We start from the raw sequence: 9,418 nt of genomic DNA on the forward strand, positions 1-9,418 counted from the left end.
GAGGATCTGGCAAGATTCAGGCAACATACATACATATATATATATATATATATATATATACATATACACACACACACACACACATTATATTATATATATATTTTACACACCCGGTTATGCTCATAAGGTTACATACCCTGGCAGAATTTATGATTTCTTGGCCTTTTTTCTGAGAATATGAATGATAACACAAACACATTTATTTTACTCATTGTAAGTGTTTGGCTGAAGCCATTTATCATCAATCAACTGTGCTTACTCTTTTTAAAATCCTAAAAACAACAGAAACTACCCAAAATGACCCTGATCAAAAGTTTACATGCCCTGGTGATTTTGGGCTGATAACCAGGGCTGTCTTTAAGGCAGGGAAAAAGGGGGCAGCTGCTCCGGGCCCTGCCATTGTTGTGGGGCCCAAAGCATCTGCCTCATACTTGCCAACTATCCCAGTTTAAATTCCCTTGTCCTTTGAGGTTTTAGTCCAGTGCTGTGTCCTGATATCTCAGCGTGAAGTTTTGTTACTAATGTTGCCCAGCTCTGCCCTATTGTTGTGTACAGATGACCTGCAGAATGAAGACAGGGAAAAGAGAAATCGGTCCTGCGCTGGTGAAGGCGCTGTTGTTGTGAAGTTGTACTATTTTAAACAATAAGACTGGAGAAAATGATTGTGCACGTCCCGCTGCCTAGACTGACCAGGGGTGGTCTGGAGAAAACTGTGTAGGAGAAATGGATGGAAGGTGCGTGTTCAACCGCTTGTATCAAATTCATACAGTTTATTCACGTATAGTGGAATACATACATAAAAAAAAATATATATATATATATATATATATATATATATATTTTTTTTTTTTTTTAAAGCTACGTGACATAGGAAATAGGTTACAAAATAAGCACTTAAAAGTTAAAAATAGGACATGCCCATGCAAAGGCAAGTGATTACAATTTCTCACGCGTTTCGAGGAAAACCTCTTCATCAGAGCTTTAAAGGATAGGAACAAAGTCTGTGTGGCGTACTGACGTCATCGCTGTCTAGGACGGGTGTGTGCCAGCCGGCCGGCATTTCTTTACAAACTTTTAATATTTCTATAAATGTAAGTGCAACATTTTTGCTTATAAAATAAACTGCGTTTTATGGACTTACACTTTGATGAGTTTTCCTTTTTCATTGGGATTGTGATTGCTGCTTACTGGTCTGCACTTTGAGTTTGGATCGTTTGGCTTGTCCTCAGTTTAACCACAGCCAATTCCTGCCATGGATGTCTGGAGGTTGATCCACAATCACCTATATGGAATGCTGCCCACTGGGGTGATAAAAGGGCATGTTTTAAAGTCCTACCTACAACTGTGGTCATTGAGCCTACCATCAGCCTGTTCTGCAAAGGTAAGGCAAATTAGTTTTTGGGGGGGGGGGGGTGTAGAGGTAGAGAAGGAATTACAATTTGGGGTGCACAGGTGAGCAAGGAGGGGGGGTATGGAGGTAAGGAAGGTGAGTGCAAAAGATGAGCAGGAGGATGCAGGTAGAGTTAAAGGGGTGGAGGGTTGGAGTGGAGAGGATGGGGGAGGTTTGGGGTGCAGGGGTTAGCAGGACTTTTAGGATGCAAAGGTGTACTGACAGGGTAGATAAAGATGTAGGTCACATGTAGGGCAGCCCATTCATTTCAATGGGCTGCTCTATGTGCTACAAATGCAGAAGAAATTCCAAAACCCTTTATCAAAATCACACAAAAACAATTAATGGCACTGCTGTGTATCTGCTAAAGGCCAGTCGTTTCTGTGGTATCAGGAAAGAGATTTTGCACGCGTTCCCAACACACACAAATGTGAGCGCAGGCTAAATGTCTCAGTTACATTGGTGGTCAGTGTAAATCTCATTACATTTGTGCTTGGTGTAGAATCCTTTCATTCACACTAGTGGCCAGTGTGAAAGCCCTCCTTACATTGGTGGTCAGTGTAAATCCCTCCTTACATTGGTGGTTTTTGAATAATTCTATTATATTAGTGGTCAGTGTAAACCCCCATTAGATTAGTGGTCAGTGTCAACCCCTATTTTATTGGTGGCCAGTGTTGAAACTCCTATTTCTATTGGTAGTCGTTGAAAAGAAATCAGCATTGCCATTGATCACACCCTCCCCTCCACCCTGCCACTGATCCCAGGGCCCCTAATGCCACGTACACATGACCGGACTTCGACAGTCTTCCCGATGGTCTTCCAGCAGGACTTTCCAAACGAATGGATTTGAACGTGATGACGTACGACCGGACTAGAATAAGGAAGTTCATAGCCAGTAGCCAATAGCTGCCCTAGCGTCGTTTTTCGTCCGGCCTAGCATACAGACGAACTGATTTTTCGTCCGGACTCGAGTCCCTCGGAAAGATTTGAAACAGGTTTTAAATCTAAAGTCCATCTGATTTTTAGACAGCAAAAAGGTCCAATGAAGCCCACACATGATCGACTGATTCGTTCCGTCGGACCTTTGCTGTCAAAAAGTCCGGTCGTGTGTACGCGGCTTAAGAGTTTTTGGTTTATTAATGGGTCCCCTCACCTCCCCAGTCTATGGTGTGCAGGCAGCGAGGAGATGATGTGCTGTAACTTCTAGCAACCAATCAGTAAGCCGTAATGATGTGCAGTAACCTCCAGCAACCAGTCAGCGAGCAGTATTGGTGTGCAGTAAGCTCTAGCAACCAATTAACAAGTTGAAATCATGTGTTGTAAGCTCTAGCAACCAATCAGAGAGCGGTAATGACACACTGTAACCTCTGGCAAACAATCGTAATCGCTGCCTGATCTGATTCAGTAAACGGATTTTGAGTCTAGTTGCTATTTTTTGTATGTCTCAGAGCAGGTGGAGAGCAAAATTGCATGGAGGGGCCCAAGAATTTTTTTGCCCAGGGTCCATTCAATATTAAAGACAGCCCTGCTGATAACATGCACACAAGTTGACACAAAGGGGTTTGAATGGCTATTAAAGGTAACCATCCTCACCCATGATCTGTTTGCTTGTAATTGTGTGCGTATAAAAGGTTTCTGGACTCCTGACAGACCCTTGCATCTTTCATCCAGTGCTGCGCTGGTGTTTCTGGATTCCGAGTCATGGGGAAAGAAAAAGAATTGTCAAAGGATCTGTGGGAGGCACTTGAAGAAAGATGGGCTGCATGGTCGAGTCACCAGAAGAAAGCCATTACTACGCAAATGCCACAAAGTATGCCACCTACAATACACCAAACGGCACAGAGACAAGCCTCAAACCTTCTGGCACAAAGTTATTTTGAGTGATGAGACCAAAATTGAGATTTTTGCCCACAACCATAAAACACTACATTTGGAGAGGAGTCAACAAGGCCTATGGTGGAAGGTACACCATTCCTACTGTGAAACACGGAGGTGGATCGCTGATGTTTTGGGGATGTGTGAGCTACAAAGGCACAGGAAATGTGATCAAAATTGATGGCAAGATGAATGCCGTATCCCATCAAAAAAGGCCAAGTCAACCTGTCATTGGCTACAGCAGAATAAAGTGAAGGTTCTGGAGTGGCCATCTCAGTCTCCTGACCTCAATATCATTGAGCCACGTGCCGTTAATGCAAGACAGCCCAAGAATTTACAGGAACTGGAGGCTTTTTGTCAAGAGGAATGGATAGCTTTACCATCTGAGAAGATAAAGAGCCTCATCCACAAAAGACTTCAAGCTGTCATTGATGTTAAAGGGGGCAATACACGGCATTAAGAACTGGGGTGTGTAAACTTTTGATCAGGGTCATTTGGGCAGTTTCTGTTGTAAATATGATTTAAAAAGAGTAAACACAGTTGACTGATAAATGATGATTTTTCTTTCACTCATGGTTAGTGTTTGACTGAAACCATTTATTGTGTTATCATTCATATTCTCTGACAAATGGCCAAGAAATCATAAATTCTGCCAGGGTATGTAAACTTATGAGCACATCTCTCTCTCAACCACTATCTATCAAAACAATCTCATTAAGTATAAATCACTTCCCCACACAGTGTACACATTCAATATTTTTCACACATAGAGATTTTTTTTTTATATAATATATATAAATATATAACACGTTAGAACTAGTCTGGTACTCTGTTATTCTGTCAAAGTTACTTAAACTTTGATCATATCTCATTAATGTATTGTTACTATTTGGGAAACATGCTGCAGGTGATACCTGTCCTTCACTGTGAAGGTGTCAAAAGTGTGGCTTCTTGCAAGCCCTTTTGGGCTGGTTCTCTTTCGTGAGAGTCAAGGACAGAGCATGGAGTCTTCTGGGTTATTCAATTGCTTTTCAAGTTCTGGTTGTAGGATCTTATTTCCAAATTCCATCTTCTAGTGGTAAATATAACTGTCATGTACATAGATGTTTGTGCACCGTGAAATGTATTGAATTCTGAGTCTTGCAATATATTTATTCAGTTACTAAGCCCCCTGAGGAAGACCATGATTGATACTCCAACGCGTCTCGACCTGTGACTGCCATTCTGTAATGTAATGTTTTGCTCTATTATGTGAGCATCACTATTTTGTGGACTAAGGCTGTGTTCACAGTATTATGAATTGGATGTTGTTTCCCCCACATCCGATTAGCAAGAGCAGGAGATTTTGACCAGCTCTCTATTGAGCCGGTTCACAAATCTCCGCTGTGGCTCTGGTGTCAATTTGCACAGGGACCCTGTGCGTCTTTTAGTCTGCTTCAGGTCCAAATTCAGACAACAATTTAGGCTGAAATGGTGAATGGGGATGCATAGGACTCATGCTGTAAGCCACATGCAAACATAGTGTGAACCAGCCTAAGTATTGTATCAGCTAACCAAAGCTCATGTTAGAATTGGAACATGACATTGAATTTCACTTTGTTAAAATAAAGACCTTTTATAATTAGTTACTGTTTTTTGATCCATTCACATTGCTGCTTAAAAAACCCCTTGGGGGAATTATCCCATTTTGCCCCTTTTTTTGGGAGGTGTGCAGCTTCAGTATCTTTCACATATGTGTTCTCTCGACTCATACACTTACAAATGGAACCAGCAGCAAACACGGGTAGCTAACTGCAGTAGCTGCACAAAGCAATGACCGGCACCATTGCCATCTACATGTACAGTATACACACAGCCAGCAGCTACCTGCTGCCACCAGGGACAGATAACCATCCCTTCATGCAGACAAACTAGCCCAGTCGTTATCTGTGTCTAGCTGCATTAGTCCACTGGACATGCAGATACACGAGGCGAGCCAAGATTACTGGCAGCCTGTCATTTCTTCATACAAGCGGTGCCACCTCAACAGTTCTTTAAATCCATAAAACATATAAATACAGCGCTTGCAAACATACTGAATAAAAGTGGAAAAAAATATATGATAAACCAACACAAAAGTCCAAAAACAAGTAACTCAAGGTGCTCCAATCCAAAGTGAAGAAAAGAAAGATGCTTGAAAAACTTCAGGTGCACAACATCCCCTTATGGGTCCCCACTCACCAGATCCACATGACCCCCCAGATTTTCAGTCTGGAGGGTCAGTTTAGGATTGGTATGGATGTCTTTAGGATGGTGTGTGGAAAGCCAGGTCAGCAGATCCAGAGTTCCTCTATGAAGAGTATGAGCCAGATAGACATGTATTCAGAAGTAAAAAAAAAAAAAAAAAAAAAAAAAAAAAATGGAACTTCCATCAAAAGTTTATTAATTTAAACAAAAGATGGGTACTTACAATAAGAGGGATTATAACAAACATTAACCACTTACCGACCAGCGCACGCCGATGTACGTCCTATTTTTGAAGAGGGATATCTCGGTAACGGCAGCATCTGCTGCCACAACCAAGATATCCATCTCTTCAAGCGCCGGTCGTCTGTACGATAACGGTGGTCTCCGCGGCGGATTCGCCGCTATCGGCGGTGGGAGAGATGCCACCCCCCCTCCCGCCGCTTACCGGAGCCGTAAGTAGCGACGGAGGCGATCGGGTCCTTTCACTATCTGGGTATGGAGACGAGTGACGCTAAGATGGCCCCCACTTGTCTCTATACCATAGGAGGGCGGAAGCGACGTCAAAACGTCACTTCCACCCATACCTCTTAAAAGTATATATTTTTTTAAATGTCATTTTTTTCTTTTTCTTTTGTGTTGCATTTTAGTCCAAATATGAGATCTGAGGACTTTTTGACCCCCCAGATCTCATATTTAAGAGGACCTGTCATGCTATTTTCTATTACAAGGGATGTTTACATTCCTTGTAATAGGAATAAAAGTGATCCATTTTTTTTTTTTTTAAACAGTGTAAAAATAAATAAAATAAATTAAAATAAATAATAATAAAAAAAAAAAAAACACCCCGTCACGACGAGCTTGCGCACAGAAGCGAGCGCATACGTGAGTAGCGTCCACATATGAAAACGGTGGTCAAACCACACATGTGAGATATCGCCGCGATCGGTAGAGCGAGAGAAATAATTCTAGCCCTAGACCTCCTCTGTAACACAAAAAAATGCAACCTGTAGAATGTTTTAAATGTCGCTTATGGAGATTTTTGAGGCTAAAAAGTTTGACGCTATTCCACAAGCGGGCGCAATTTTGAAGCGTGACATGTTGGGTATCAATTTACTCGGTGTACCATAAGACCGCTGCGCAAATACGGTGTGAAAAAAAGTATTTCAATGACCGCCATTTTATTCTCTAGGGTGTTCGAAAAAAAAACAATATAAAATGTTTGGGGGTTCTACGTAATTTTCTAGCAAAAAAAAAAAAATGTTTTAAACATGTAAAACACCAAATCTGAAAAAGTGGTTAAGCATGGAACACATCGTATGAAACCGTCGTTGGTAGCGTGTGTTCCAAACCACCGGAACTGACGTCAGTATTCCCGGAAACATATATAATATATTTGTGTTGGTTCATCATATATTTTTTTCACTTTTATTCAGTATGTTTGCGAGCGCTGTATTTATAGGTTTTATGGTTTCTAAGTGATTAGCACTTTGTGTATAGCAGCTGCAACTTTTTCACTTTATTGATTTAACCTTTTTTGTTGTTACACCATCAGTGCGAGTTTGTGTATATTATTTATTTATATATGTAATATTATTTTTTTTTTTCCAAGTCCTTTAAATCCAGCCACAGGCATCTGATGACTGCTCTATGCCGAAGTATAGATGAAGCTTAACATAGATGGTAGTTGACTGATCTTCTAAGCATAACCCTTCTCCCACCCCATTCTAAGTCCTATACTAACTACCTAGTAAAAAGCAAAGATTTCGATACTGGCCCAGTTTGAAGGCGCTTTGGTCTGGATCCATGAGCACCCCAGTGGCCGGCTTCAGTGAAGAGGAGAGATCGCCAACAGCTGCAGAGCCTGGGTGGTGATATCACCCCTAGACTTACAAGGGGGAATCCAATGGCCATAGTCTCTGGTCTACACTGAAGCCAGCAGTGGGAGCCAGTCATGTGACCAGAGCACCCTCAGAATAGGTAAGTACACAGCTTTCTTTTACAGGGTAGTTAGTATAAGGCTTAGATTGGGGGTGGGAGCAGGTTTAGTCATAGATCATATTTGACAAGGTGCATTGCTCAACACAAAGACAAGGAAACAATCTCTCTGTCTTGTTCACACCATACGAAGTGTGTATTGCATAAACTTGCAGCATCAATGAATTTTTGCACAACACATGTCACGCCGAAACATGCAATTGTGCAAAGAGTTGAATTGGATATTAATTTTAAAAACTTGGGCACATTTATAAATATGGTATTGTCCTCTCCTCCAGCCCCATTGGCAAGGGTGTATTGGAGGAGTTGGGTGCTCTTGTGCAACAACAGGACTCTCTGGATCCAGCCTTCTTACTATTAGGAGTTGGTTCCCAAAGAGAAGTTTCCTTTCATAAACGATGCTCTCTTCTATGCAACATTTTATGCACAGAAACTTATGCTACTTAAAATGGAAGACATCTGTGGCCCCCGCTGTTAGGCAGTGCAGAGAGAGTTGGTGAACCAGGCACTACCCCTTTATAAAAACTGACATATATGGGTAAGAACTGTCCAAAAAAAAAAAGTTAACAAAAGTTGGGGTGATTGAGTTGAGGCACAGGATTGCCTGTGACTACCAGGCCTGGCCTTCCCTTCCACTCTCCTAGTCTTATTGTCCCCCCTTCAATTTCTATTCCCCCCCCCCCCCACTTACCTGCGTTTTATACTAGCCAAATTCATCACATGGGATGTGGAACACCTGACTTGAATATTCTGCATCCCAAATATAGAATGAATTGTTAAGATACCTGGCTCTTCTCAATTAATGATTATACAAATGTTGTTTATTACTTCATTTGTATTGTAGTCATGGACTCTGACACTAATCTGTACTTATTTTGTACCGTCTTACAATTTGGAATTGCATTTTGTTAGTTTATATACAAAGTAAACTGCACCTTTTTTTTTTTATATATAAAAAAAAAAAAAAAGCATGCCATGAGTTAACATTACACTGCCCCTACACCATGCATTATACAGAGCATAACACACTCAGGCCGGTGTCAATGGGCTCCTAAAGAAATATTCTGTATACTGGACTTTGCAACAGACCTCAGATGGCAGAAAGTCTGAATGCCACACGCAGGCAATCCTGAAGCACTAACATGATCTGCTCATGGGGAGCATTCCTCACAGCAAAATACAACATCGGGCAGTGATCAGGCCAAAAAAAAATAAAAAACCCAACAAACTAGCTGTACTGAAGTTGATCAATGATCTGTTCCCTGCTGAACCAACCAAGATTCAGTCTATGGATGGCTGTGCTAACATCCTGACACCTCCCGGAATGTCCATGGCCTGGATCGCCAGCAGCTTAGTATCCTTTTGCTCACCTCATCCCTGCTGTAATGTGAAGGCCAGTGAGAGGACTCTAAAACCTTGTACAGATGATCGGATTGTTGGCCAACAAAAGCATGGAATTTTGTCCAAAGGGCATTAGCCCAAACTTGTCTTGCATACACACGGTCACACAATTGCTGCCCACCAATTACAAATGCAGTGACGTACTACATGGTAGTTCAGCTCCTTAGCGCCACCCTTTGGGCTCCTTCTGCTACTTTCGTGTTAGTGGAAGTTTGGACAGCGTCGATTTGTGCTTTTCAGCTAGTTTTTGAACGGTCGTTCGTCCACCAGACATGCTGCAGCATCGGAGGCGATAGTGTGTTATTTATTATTGGCCTTGGAGTTATTGCTTTGACATTTTTTGGTTAAATAATTTTTTGATATATTTTTGGATGCATAGAATGCACTTTGTTTAAGTTGTATTGTCAGATAGAAAGGAAAATTAGACGCGCTAACGCACAATAAAAAAACAAATTGTGGAGAATACTACTTGGCTATGTGTTTTACTTCAAAATGACAATTCGGGGAGCAGGCAATTACATTTTAAAAAAT

This window comes from Lithobates pipiens, unplaced genomic scaffold, assembly GCF_037356315.1.
Source record: "Lithobates pipiens isolate NorthernLeopardFrog02 unplaced genomic scaffold, aLitPip1_a1.2 Scaffold_22, whole genome shotgun sequence".
NCBI classification, from domain to species: Eukaryota; Metazoa; Chordata; class Amphibia; order Anura; family Ranidae; genus Lithobates; species Lithobates pipiens.